This window comes from Onychostruthus taczanowskii, unplaced genomic scaffold (assembly GCF_017590055.1).
Source record: "Onychostruthus taczanowskii isolate IOZ18803 unplaced genomic scaffold, ASM1759005v1 scaffold170, whole genome shotgun sequence".
In the NCBI taxonomy this organism is placed as follows: domain Eukaryota; kingdom Metazoa; phylum Chordata; class Aves; order Passeriformes; family Passeridae; genus Onychostruthus; species Onychostruthus taczanowskii.
The window spans coordinates 522656-537166 of NW_024498907.1; positions in this window are offsets into that span (position 1 = coordinate 522656).

Sequence of the window (14511 nt, forward strand, 5' to 3'; positions counted from 1 at the left end):
CTGAAAAACTTTGAAGCTATATGTATCCATTATATATTATACATCAATATACTTTTAAAATATATATAATATATAATATATAGGTGCATACACACACAAATATGTGTGTTTGTGTATGTATGCATATTTTTAATGTTTACAACCCTTTACTTTTACTTGCTACCTCTTAAGCCAAAAGAAAAACTTCTTACAATGACAGAAACATTAGAACCACTCTAGGAGTTAAAAAGGATACTGACTGATAATTGCAGTCACCATCTGTGATTCAGTTAATTTCTCAGACATAAGCTCTGCATAGACACACAATGAAAGACTCTTTCTGTGGGGTAGAATATTACCCTAGAAAAATTTGCAGAGGCTACATTGAGGTTTTTACAAATTTATTACCCTGTTTATTTTCTATGACAAAAGCCTCTAATTGTGTCAGTCATAAATAACTGCTGTAGTGCAAGCTATAGGTTTTTATCAGTAATCATGTTTCTGTAAAGAATAGCCCTTGCTGAACTGTTTCACTGAAGATGAGTGAAAGCTTAGAAGCAACTTTGCAAAAAAATTCTTTAAGTATTTAGGGCTGAGTGAAGAACAAGCCTATATTTTGAAACAAGATCCTTTTTTCCCTTCTGATTTCTTCATATATAACAGCCAACTGGAGGAGGTCATAGATTCATAACTGGATAACAATTCTGTGATCTTCATAAGAGTACAAGTAAGGGTTTCTAGAAGCCAAATGATATTGATGTTTTGTCTTTACTGGGTGACTACCTTTATTTGCCCCCAGACATGTACTCAGAGTATGCGCTTTGTTATACACCTGCCCACTATTCAGCCCAAAGGTTGTTTGGACCTGGACTATAGTTTAGAATGTAAGTACAGCTGCAGTACAAAAATCAGAAAAGGCAACCATTGAAGAAAGATATGTATGCTTTTCTTTACAAAACTTTCCAAAGTATCTGCTCAGTATGAATATTCTGTTTCAAGCAGATGAAAGTATGGATCAGATTTCAGAAAGTACCAGGATGAATTCTTACAGAACAGAACTTCTCTTTTCTAAAACTTCAAAAGCTCTCCTCCTCCTTTGCCCTTCCCCAGATATCCATATGTGCCTTTGGGGTTGTGTATGGTCAGAGGGAAGCAGAACAGCCACCAACAGAGAAACAAAACCATTGTTCACATCTCCACTGCCCCTTCCAGCTGCCTTGCTGTAACTTAAATGATCATCCAGGTGAAGAGTAGCTGCTTTTATACAGTAAGAGAAAGGTTTTGCTCATAGAGGCAAAAAGGCACTTTGAAGGCTTTACCTTCTCCGTACTGCCAGGTCTCATAGATGCAATTATTGTTTGTTTTGCTCAGAGCTCCAGATTGTGGAGTTGTGAAAAATCTCAGCTTTCATTAAAAGAAAAAGTAGGTTTTGTGCCTGCAGAGACAAGTCTGAAAACATGAACTTAAGGCCTGGGGGATAAAAAAAGAGTTAGAGAAAAAAGTACTTAAAAAGATATTACCTTAGAAAAAGTTAATTACACTAATTTTTAGGGCTTAATGTATCATTTCTAAAGGCAGAAGACTGGGTATGATGCACCTTACAGCTAAAAAACTCCTTGCAAATGCAGATAACTTTAGTTTTCTGAGCACATTTGGCTTCGACAGAGCTTGCAGAAATAATGGAAAGAACAAAGTTACAACGTTCACTCCTACGACAATCAAAACTAAACCACCATTCAGCTGCTCAGGCATGTTGCTGAGTGCAGCATGTCAGAGTACCCTGTCACTGGAAATCATCTGAGAGATGGATGGGAAAGTCCCACACATCCTCATGTAGGTGCTGCTGTGGCAACATGTGCAGAGCAGGTCGCTGCAGCCCATGTAACTTCTGACTGGGGATGTGTCACCACCTGCCTGATTCACACTGCCCGTCACCAGTGGTCCCTGTGCTGGACCTGGCTCTCCAGTGAGGATAGGAAAGTAGCTCCCCTCCACTCATTTCCTATGCCTTAGTGCATCGACTTTCCCAGCAATAGAACTGAAAGCCAAAATGACACAAAGCTTTGGCAGAAGATGATTCTGCTTTTGTCTTCACAAGGTCAACAAGTATCCCTCCAAGCAAATTTCTCCACCCTTTAATCTCTCCTTTTTTCTCCAGATTAAATAGTCAAGACATTTTTTCCCCTATCTTCTTTTTCCTTTACAGCCAAGAAGATGTGTTTGTGTTGCCGCCTCCTCAGTGCCTTTTCCATTCCCACTCCTGCCGTTGAGACTTATATAAGGTGCTGACACCCTTGCAGGCTCAAAATCTATCTTGCTGTAGGTGAAAGCTTTTGCATACACCAGTATGGGATACAGTGCCTCACAAATCACTAAATAAAACTATATGGGGTGGTCTTTTTTCCTCAGAAACTAACTTGTTTCACAAATTTTTTGCCTTTGTTTTCATTCTGGTCCTGGAAGGCCTCAGAGGAGATACTACACACAAATGCTACCAAAAGGATTGAGAACGCAGTGCAAGCACAAGGAAAGGAGAACTGAGGATTGCTGAGGTTCATCTATCTGTGACAACTTTGTAGACATCAGCAGGAAACATGTTGCTCAGGGCAGCAGGCAATGCACAGAAAACAAAATCCCTAAGACAGGATGGATCAGGAAAATCACAGTGTGATCCATTGTGGTCAGCCAAGGTGCTCTGTAATTTGTAAGAGGGTCCCCAGGAACTGTCCATCTGTGCAGCCAGCTATGTGTCTGGGGAATACAAATATAACCTCCAGTTTGCTGGGAATGATCTGAGAGCTTCTGGAATTTTAACAAGAGTCTGGAGTCTAAAGGTAACAGAAAATTGTGCAGCACTTGTTTTGAGTAAGCATAAGGAGAGAGGAGGTTCCTCTTATTCAATAGGCTACATATTTAATCATTAAAATAGTAATATAAAAGAACTAGTTTTTAAGACTCACGCTGAGAGTTTGTGTAATATATGAGTAACATTTTCAAGCTGTAAAATTGCAGCCATGACTTTACAAGGGGATGAAATATCTATTTCTTAATGTGTACATTGCCCCCATAACTTCCAACTTGTTCAATTTTAATTACATTTCCAATCAGGGGCCTTAATTTTGGCATTTCCCAACTGCTGAATTCTGGGTCTAGTTCTTTGACATTCTTTTATCTTCTTTGTACCTTGTAGCCACAAAAAACTGATGACTAATGCAAATCATTCACTGGGAGTGCTGGTCTCTCCTCACTAAACCAGTATCAATTAATAAGTATGGTCATTATTTCACCAGTTTTCATAAAAGCAACTTAAAATATCCAGTGCAATCCTCCTCTACTTACATCGGTCTCTGTAAGCACTTGAGGCTTTACTTATTAGATATGAATCTCTGCTGCCTGTGCTTAATTTTTTCTATCTGTTGAAATGTTCTCTTCTCTCTGTTACTGTGTAAAAGCCTTGCACAAACAACAGGGGAAGCACTGAAAATGGTGCACTAACTATATGTAAATGCTCTTGATGCACAGTGTAAATTAACTGCAATAAACAAGAAACTTCCTGTCCCTTGTCACTTTCCATTACAGTTACCTTATGTATTATTTGTTACCCCAGATGGTAAAAAAATTTAAATGGAAATTTGTTTTTATGCTGCCAGTGCTCCTGCAAGTGAAAGAAAGGAGATGCATTAGGATAGATCAGCAAAGTGAGTATGGCAGTGACAGCATCTAAAGCAGCAGAAATGGTTTGGGGTAACACACCACTGAGGCAAATGGAGAAGGCCTGCACCTTTCTACACCCAAGCTACATTTACCTTTGTAAAATATATGGATAGCCTTTCATTATAGTCAAAAGCAACCAACCCTTAGAACTGCTTTCCGTGCAAGTTGTAGCTGGATTTCCTTAAACTGGCTTTGCAATGAAATCAATTAAATCAACATTTCCCCTCAGCATGGATTCTTTCATGCCCTGCAGCAAAATAAATTTCTGAATCTTCTTATCTAGAATAATCCAATCATCCCTAATTTTGGATGCTTGAGATCAGTGGGCAGGTGGAAAGTTGTGGAGACAGAAATTCATTGTCATACCTAAATGCAAAAAGCATAACCAATGCTGGTATTAATTTCTTAGTATCCCACAATCAGGTCAAACCATTTCCATGCCTGTTCTAGATCCTGCCCTTGCTTCTGTTAATGTCATCATTCCACAAGGAAGCTTTTGGATATATCCAAGACCCTTTCCCTGTCTCTGAGTCCAGCTGGCATGTTTGGCCGTATTTATAGTATTAGTCTCTCTCATCCTCTAAATCACAGTAAAAGGAACTAACAGCATCTGATTTGCAGCCAGACTGCTTTGGGAACCATCCCTGGTCCATGCAAATTCTTGCAGCATGCTTGGAAGTTGTTTGGGAGAGGGCAGGTTGGTGCAGGACGAAACCGCAGCCAGGAGCAGAGTAATGAAAGTGCCAATGACTGAGCTCCAAGGCTCAAACCTTGGCACTGCTTAATTTACAGATTTACCTGAGCTAAGAAATCCAGGAACTGCCCTGAATTGTGTTAGTAATCTTTCATCTTAGATCTGATCTATAGCTAAGGAACTTAATTCTAGCAGTGACCAGACAGTAAGGTCTTTTTTCTCCAGCAACACAGGCTGTTGCATGTTATCAACGTGCAGAGACTTTTGGCTCAATCCAAAGGCAACTCAAGTCAGTGAGGAGCTGGAAAATTAACAAAAAGAAAAACATGAAAAATCATTGTGTGCCACTGTACTATTCCTCCATTCCCTCCCTTTAGTATTGTACCCAACCTGAGAGCCCTGGGAGAGGGACTCAAAGGAAACAGGAATGATCAAAGGTATGAAATGGCTTTCATGTGAGGAATCCCTGAGTAGTCTTGGACTCTTCTGCCTAGACTTGGTGGAGATAAAATAAAGGTCTACAAAATCCAGAGTAGTGAGGAGTGGCTGGATTGTGAATTCCTTTTTCCAATAAAAGAACGAGAGCCATCAGATGAAGGTAACTGGAACTGGGTTTGTCACATAGAATTGCACATAGTCAGCAATTAGAGGGCCTGTAGAGCTTTTACCAAAGAAATACATGAATGTAAAAAGTTTACATAGACTTGAGGAGAGACTAGACTAGTGCTTGAAATAGAAATCCCCTGGGTGACAAAACAGAAAAGCTTCAGCAGGGCCAGGAAATCCCCTGAGCTGAAAATATTTGTAGGCTGGAACAAGGAATTACCACATATGGTTGCCCTGTTCTCGTCCTTGCCCTCCTAGAGGCACTACTGGGAACAGAACCCTGGACTAGGTGGTCCAGAGTCTGAACTGCCTTAGCCGCTTTTACATTCTCACTGGTGACACTGAAAAACTCTGGATTAAATATTATCTTTTCACCATCCTCAGGGCAGAAGTCACACTGACAATATTCCTATGGGAATTGCTGTTTTCTGAAGGGTCCTGGCCTTGCACAACACCAGGAAGAGGCTGTCACGCTGTCCCTCCTGAACACCCCATATCATCTCTATTTACCCTGCAGGGTGGCCAGGTGTCTAAATCAACTTTACCTCATCTCAACAACACTAAAATACAACATTAACTTAGCCAAAACTTAAGGAACAGGGAAATAATCCTGATGGCTGTGCACTAGGTCATAACCTTGGTTAACACAGCAAAAATAAACTCAGCTTTTTTTCCCGTCAGTTTTTCAAAGTCTTTCAGAAGTGGCATGGGGATCCTCGCCAACTCTTAGGACTGCAACTTTGAATCTTCCCCGAAATCCTGCCAGATTCAATTTTCTGTTTAAAACTTTGCTTGTGATATTACACAGGATTTGGGAGTAAGGGAATAGGGAAGGGTGAGTATCACTGCATCTGGGATTTGAAAGGCTGTTCCAATCAGTTTTCTCTTCTGCCACAGGAAACAGTGATTTATTGGTGAAATGCCTAATGCAGCTGGGAAGCTCTGCTGAAGTCTTGAATTTGTGTGAATATTTCCCACGTGAGAAAAACCCAGATGGGAAATAGTCACACAATGGGAGGGAGAAACCTGGAAAGCAGTAATGTCAACAGAGATTTAATAGTAGTAGTATGCAGCAAATTGGACATGCAGTGAAGAGTAATACAGTAGCAAAACAGACCAAAGATGTTTTGGCTTCAGTCACTACAAGCTTCATTGCAGGCACTGGAATGTAGCCTTAATTTCTGGGCATGCTGTTACCTGAAAGATAACTGGAATGAATTCTGAGAAGGGCAGGAAAACTAGTGTGGAAAGAGATCCCAGTTGCTAACAGCACATTCTGACTGAGTTCTGAGCTGGGAGGCACAAGGGGAGGGAACACAGCTGTCTGCAGGATGTGAATGCTGAGCCTAGAGGAGACAGCAGAGGGCACGGTGCCTTACCATGAAAGAGAAGTGTTGCAAAAAACCATGAGCTAAAAGTCACGGAGAAGTTTTCTAATGCTGGGATACATTAGGTTGTGGAATGGCCACCAGAGCAAAGATGTCAACTACTGAGGTGGTTTAGGCTGTAGAAGGGAGGCAAAAGCACAGCACAGTGGGAACATTCTACATTGGTGGACATACACAGATGGGTTGGAAATACTAGGGTTTCTCAGTGCTGAGCTGCAGATTCATGATCGTCTTAGTGAAGATGACACAAAACATTCAAAGGCAGACTATGACACATTTTAAGTCAATATTCAGAAATGGCCCAAGCTTATTCAGATCGACCCATCCTCATGACCACATATACCACAACTGAACATCTACCCATGTCACACTGGAGAGAAGGAGAGAGGGAAAATCACACTTCCTGGTTTGAATACACAAAGCAGGTACTACACAGTTCAAAGCAGTACACTAATCTTGAACTTAAATTTTTTCCAAAGCCTTCTGTATGAGAAATTATTGCATCATGCCTACACTGTTATTTCACTTAAACTGCTAATATACAATCTTGGTACAAAAGAAATAAATAATGGGTCAGTATTCTGATTAAATAGTTTTTCAATAGCAGTTTTATTCTAGTACTTTTTACAGAAATCCTCACTCAAAGTCCAGCCCTTAAGATTCAATATTAGCAAGTACTAGAGGGCCAAATTGTCATTCTTCTTCCTCACTCTTCAAAGAAAAGGAAAACAAAATTAATAAAAAATGCATATAAGATTATTGCCCTGCATTTTTGCCTTTGTTTTTATAATAGAGATTACCACATAACCTTCAGCAAGGATATGTGAAACCTCAGCCTGGATGAAAAGAGTTAACAAACAGCTCAGACATTATTGAGGCTCCTTCTAATCACTACAGATGTCACCTACCAGAAGCAGAAATCATAGGATCTGGACAGGTTTAAAGACAGAGTTTGAGACTTAACACTGAATTTCCTGGATATTTTTGCCTTCTCATACCACTAGAGTTATCTCAGCAGGCTGTGTATAAGTCTGATTCTCAGTTTTAAGCAGAGTTCACAAGGTAAATCTCAACAGTGTGGCTTTACAGTGATCCCCTTTCGAAGGCTGAAAGTGAGTGAAGCTGGAAATTTAAGAAGTCTGGATCAGCACAAGGCAATGGTGCACACCATCAGCATTTGCTACTACTGTTCAAAGCTGGGATAAGGGTGTCTTGTTATCTCTGAGCTTATTATTTTGCAGATCCACAAACTGTACTATGACAAGAGTTACACTTAAAGCTTCAGGAGACAAATTTCTAAGTTTACAGAACTTCAGAAGGCATGTGGGTGACCAGATCCTGGACTAAATTCTGCAAATTTTTTCATTTGTTTTTCATCCATGTTTAAGGATGCATACTTTACCAACGTCCAATGAAGTAGAAAGAAAAGGGGGGCGGGGGGGGAGGGTGGAAATAAATAGTTTTGCACTGACATTTAAACAAAAATCTACCTCTGAAGTATTATGCACTATTTCAGTTCCTTACTCCTCCAATGGCATTCAGCTACCATGTTATGAAGGTCAGCATTTACTTTTACACATTGGAATAAACTCCTAACAATTAGAAATAACTTTCTCTGGGGTATGGGAGGCAGCATGTTATGGGTCTCCTGCAGCTACAGTGCAACCCTAAAAGTTTACCACTAAAAGTTTCATGCTTTATTCACCTACTTCAACAACACTCATCAGGCTGGTTACATAGCAAATTTGGAGAATGTTGTTCGCTCTTCTGACACACTGCCTCTACAGCATCCCTATGGATCTCCAGAGAGGACTGAAGCCTTACCATACAATCTCACAGATTATTTCTGTTGTGTACTTGACCCCAAACAGAGGGAAATGAAACATAACCATTTTGTGGGCTATGCAGCCAGGGAAGAGCAGTCCTGTGCCTCAGGCATGGCTGGGAGGCAGCGACCTGAGCTGGGTTCCAGCTTTGAGAGATCAAATTTCATACCACAGTGCTGTGCACTCACCAGTGAATTGCAGAATTCATCTCATTGCATTTTCCTCCAGCTGAACAAGGATGATATCAGCTGAAAGACCCTTGAAGTGAAAGAGCTCCCAAACCTAATAAATATTGTTGGCTGTAATTGTAACATTTCAGCCCATCTTCAAATGAATGTTGTTCTTATAAGGCCAAAGTGTTATTTTCCTTCACCCTCCTCTAGAGTAAACCAGGAATCCTGACAGCAGCTCCAGGGGTTAATATGACAGCTATCCACACGCTCTGCACAAAGTCCAGTTGTATCTTTGTTAGGCAACTAAGAAAGGATTTCTTTCAAGGCTGCGTGGCTTTTGAGCCTTGAAAAATCTTATTAGTCAGATAGGGAGGGAAAAAGTATACATGAGCAATCTGTTGTAGGAATTTAGCAGCTTGTGAATAGAAAGAATACAATTATGCTGGGCTGCATGGCCAAAAGTTTAACGGATCAGACCCCATATGCCCTAACACAGTCTCACTCTGACTTGATGATCTGCTTTAAGCCCTCTGTCAAAATGGCATGAGCCTCAGCAATTCACTTCACAAGTACAAGACACCAGCGTAAGGTAAAGCTGATGCAAGCTGGGAGTAACTGGATCAGTGAGATATGACTCTCATGTCTAAACAGGGCTTTGAGCTGAGCAGAGCTGGCTTAAAGTAACTTTCTCATCACAAAACAGAATGGATAAACTAAGCAACTAATGCACTTCCTCTGACCCCCTCGTTCTTAGCTGCAAAGGGAACCAGTACACTCCATTGTCATCACTAGGTCCTTTTAATTTCAGCACAGTCATTTCTGAGAATTATTAGTGGTAAAATTCCTTAATAAACCAAGTTGCCTAAAAACTCCAGAGAATAGAGGCTTCCAAATCTTAAAATTTTATTAGAAAGCTATTTTCTCAAAGACTTCATTTTGAAAATTAACCCCAAGGCTTGGAATAACTCTAAAACCTCAGTGGCTCTTAAAAAACTAAGCAACCCTTCTCTTCCCATTTCTTATTCCTTAAATAAACTATTAAACAAACAAAAAAAACCCCTTACATCTTAAGTACTTACAATTTAAAATTTAAGGGTTTTGCTTCAGGAAGCAGTTATACAAATAGAAACATTTTGTAACACAGCAAGCTTGCGCCCAGTTTTGTTATGGTATAACACTGAGCTCATGTCCTTAATTCAGCCAAGGACAAAACACTTCTTGCAGGGTTTTGGGACAGAAACCAGCCTACTCCTTCCCCAGTGAGAACTGCCACAGAAGAGCAGCTGGAAAGCTGCTGCAAGTTTAAGAAACATGAGAGAAAGCCAGTTAGGCTTCTTATCACACATCTGAAGAAATGTGGAGATCATTCTTTGTCTTATTTAACCATCTAAAACTTGGAGGTAATTCTCTTCCTCTGCACCAGTCCTGAGACTTGGCAGGAGAAAGCATCAGTAACCCCAAGTTGCTTGTACACACCAAAGCTGGAGTCTGTGTGTCCTTTCTCGTCAGTCCTACCAAAGTGTTTTGCTAGTGGTGGGAAAATCAATGCCAGCTCCTACTTGAAAACCACCCCTGAATCTTCTCAGTTCTTCCTTAAGCTAGATACTCTCTTCTCATTTCCTCTGTGCAGGATTATCCTCTCCCTCCGCTGGCTCTCTGTGTTTGGATGGTGGATACAGCAGCGTGCTTCATGCTCTGCCCTGGGCCCTGGAGTATTCCTGCAATATAATCATTTAGAAGGAGGAGGTTGGTTTATTTTTCTCCTGCATGCCAGGCTGAGGACTTTGTGAGCTTCCCTCTGGTGGGCTGAGTCCTGCTGATTTCAGTGGGAGGTGGGAATGCCCTGCACCTTTTTGAAAAGACAGCAAAGGTCCCCCTGGCAAAGGATCTCACTAAACAAGGGCTTTTTACTATTGCAAAATGGTTCAAAAATTAGACTTTAAAAGCTGTAAATTACCCCAGTAAGCCAAAGAATTTGCATGTGTAAAGTACATGCCTGAGGTGCAAAACACATTAACAAAATATACAAATAAACAAAGCTGTTCAAACCCAAACGCAATTATACATTCAGGGCAAGGTGCCATGGAAATCCATGTCAGCTGTGCATGTATGTTTGAAGGCAACGTTATGCCCTGAGTCCAAACTGGTTTGTTTTCCCCACAGGGGACATATAGTAGAAAATACTGGTGCTACCGTATTATTTACAGGGTAGCAGTAGCTAAGGAAATTAATTGCATTTTGCACTGGGCATTGCCAGTGTGCACAGACACACATCTGAGAACTAGTCCTTTGCCTGAGAGACGGGCGCTGACGTGCACACCCCTGGCTGTGACCATGCTAAACGCTGGTCCTTACGCAAGGAGGCTGCTGGCAGGCACCTGGAGGCGATTTAGGTACTGAACCTCCGTTTTCATGGCAGCCCACCCAGGAATTTACAGTAATGCAATGTATCTCTGCAGCTGCTATATGCAGGCACCACCCAACCTCCCCTCAGTGGTGCTTCTGAAATACCAAGAAGCTTGTGATGGTCCAAAAACATTGCAACAACACAGAGAGTCATTTTAGTAATCTTTCCCGGCATCCTGGGGACTGCTGTCTGGGTGGAAGTATGACCTTGGAGCAGAATAATTTTTCATATATATATCCTGCTACATCAAGGGTGGTTTTGATTACTGTACAGTTCAGCCACTCACAATATTTTGCATCACTCTCCAGCAAGGGCTGTGGAGCCTTTCTGAGGATAATGGAAAAATGAAACTCCACCATTCCTGCGTGAAGCACATTTTCCTTCAGCACTGCACCAGTACTGAATGCCTTTACCACTGTACTAAATTGCCTCTACCTTCTGTTATTAAACACTCATATCCAGCTTTTAGCTTTTACTTCCATATGCTGAACTCTTGTGTTTGATGTCATTCAGTACAATTCAGTGATTTTTAACAAATGGTTTAGAGGGCCCACAGAGGAAAGGCTTCCACCATTGTGGACAAGTCCTAGGGGGTCTCCAAAAGGTAAATCAGGTTTCATCTGTGCAGCTGAATCCCTTGAAGCTCCCTGCTCAGGCCATACAGCTTGTACAGGTGTAGAGACCAGAGACCAGTGCATGCTGTCTTCTGACTTTGAACTTGGTCTCTGTGGCCAGGGAACCTAAGGGTGCAGTGAAGCTGCAGCTGTGCGTGAAGCATGGAAAAGCTGGAAATTACACCACTGGGGGAACACCTGCACAAAATATCAATATGCTTTTCAGAAAGTCACTGCCACCAGGCTAAATGCCCCTATGTAGAGGCCCACACCTACATGGGACACTTTCTACAGGTCCACAAATCAAAAGTGGCTGGAGGCAAACATTTAGAGAGGAGTGGTGGGGAGATACCTTAGACAGGTGTTTTGAAGTGTCACACAGCCACAAGACATGTTTTCAAATGGAAACTTCGGGTGTCTGCTCTGAAATTTTTTTTGTCTTTTGAAAAGCACTCCTACACCTTCTCAAAGAAGAAATTACAGTTTATTCTCTGTTTAGACAATGTCTAAAATTACCTGTGTTTTCAATATGACCCTTTTTGGTGACAGTGACAGGTAATGTGACACTGACAAGTTAGCTTAGGTTGATTCAAATCTGATGGAGAGAAGCCTGAAACAGTTTTCCTGGCTGTATCCATAGAGCTTTAGTGCCTGAAGGGTTTTTCTGAGCCTTGTTTTGGGATTTCTTGGGTGTGGAACAGAACATATACCAAATTAATTCAACAGAAAGAAATGCAAATTAAAAAGCAAACAGTATCTCACCTAGTATGTCCTTGTAGTGTCAACTCCTGCTCTAACCATTCCATTAAAAAAACTTTACATTTTATCATAACAAGGTCATACATACTTGTGTTGGATTTTCTTGGTTACAAGACAATTGGAGCTCTATTGCTTTTTTGTTTTTGTCAGGTTTACCTTGTCTGATTACAGATGCCAAGTCTGTACCTCCCCTCAGGTAGTTACTGCTTTCTTTCCTAGGCTGGGTTCTAACTGCAGTGGCCTCTGTAAGGGCAGATCAAACAGAGTCCCAGTGGCTGCTGGCCTAAGGTGTTGATCAGAGGCATAATGTGGCCAAGCCATCACCCTACAAGTAAAATTATATTGAAATAATACATTTTTTAAAAGTAGATTTTGAAGTAACAAAAAATCCATATGCATGTTCTTCTGTCAAGGAAATTATCATCTCCAGGGGACAACCTTGTGAAGTTTCAAGCAGCTATGGAGTTTCCTTGGCTCCATTTTGCTTCTTCCTGGCACCTTTCAGCTAGTTCTTGAACAAGCACCTCCCCTGAGCTGTGCCAAGTTCTTCTGTGTATCTGGGATTCACTTCACTGTGAACTGCAATCCCAGGCTGAATGAGTCTTCAAAGATAGTGATTCTGTCTCATCTAAGACCTCAACAATCTTTCCACACTGGTTTATTGTAGTACAGTTCTCCTTATGCCTACTTTTTGCAGAAAAATTTTACAAATTATAAGATGAAAATACAGTTGCATAATCCAAGCATAAGGCATGGTCTGTCTCAAAACACATGAAGATTCCATAAATCCCTATGGAGCTGTTTTTTTCACTGAGGAATCAAAATACATGACACTTATCTCAAGGCCCATATGGACCTTATCTGGAGTTTGTTTGGATGATTATGTGACCACAGGATCTTCTCAAAATGCAGTGCCTAGTTATGGATGTTGAGCACATAATAATAACCTGGGACAGTGACAATGAAAGCAGGTTTTCTGTGTTTTCACTTGAGCACTGAATACAGAGGGAGCCAGAATTCATAGATTTTTTTGAAAAGCCTGTCACTTGGTCAAAATACAGTGAGTCATTAGATAAACTGTAAAAAAGGCATGTTGTTGAGTTATATGCATTCATTTTTTAGCTCAAATTTAAAATTTTTAGCTCAAAATTTCTGTTTTATTTTGAATTCAAAATATCTGGGTAGCCAATTTCTCATTTCTGCTCAGCTTCTTTATGACTGAGATAAAGACAGAGGAAAATAAAATTCTGACATACCATGAATGCTGATGTAAAATTGATTAGAAAAAGCCCAGTTGTGGAATTTCCCAGCAAAAATTTGAAGCTTGGGGTGGGAAAGATAACAAGCAGACATGCATTTTTTAATGAGAACTGCAAGTAGTGAAATTTGCTTATCAACAGCAAAAAGGGCAGAATTTGGCCTTACCCTGCATGAATATAACAGGAAAACACAACAAAACACATCTCATGAAGTTTAGATTAGATGGGAACTGCAAGTTGCATAGCTCAGATCAGGAATCCCAAACTTTCTAAGAATACAGAGGACCTTGCTTCAAGGGTGTGTGTTCAACCTCTCCCAGGTCACAAAATCCAGGGTTATTTGGACCTGATACTTTGCAGCAAGGACACAGAAATTTTAATTCAGATTGTAGACAGAACACAACTTCCTGCTGGAACAGACACAAACCTGTCTTAGATAATGACACACAAATACCTCAGTAGTTTCCGTTTTTCATTCTGGAGTAGGGAGTGAATAAATACTATCCCTCCACCTGGGAAACCTGCTGTTAAGTTTTCCTTTAATTTTTTTCTATGCATTAAACTTGCATATATTCACTGTATCTTGTAAAGATAATCATAAAGCTTTTACTGTGGGATGGATATAGATGTAGATGACACAGATTTGCAAGGAGTAAATAATCAACTGCATGATTATAGGACTGTGTGTTCATTCTGTGATCGTCTTTAGTACATTGCTGAATGAACCCCTATAGAGCTCACGTTTGTAAAACAGCTTTGTAGTCCTCAGATGAAAGACACTACAGGAGTGCAAGACATTATTATCATTATTCAAACAGTAAGTCTGAAATAAAGCATGAAACTACTGCCAGAGTGACTATGAGGAGGTGGGAGCAGGGCAGGGGTGCAAGAGAGGGTGAAAGAGCAGCTGGCATTCTCATTTGCTTCCATTAGCACGGATCACATATCTCTACATGGAGAATCATTTTCTAAGTCTACCTTGGGAGAAGAGAGGGGGAAAGAGAGAGGCATTCATTCCATGTCATTCAGAAAGGACCTTAAAGACCTATTTATTATGCTGCTTCCTTGAGGGAGCTTGCTATAGGGTTTCGA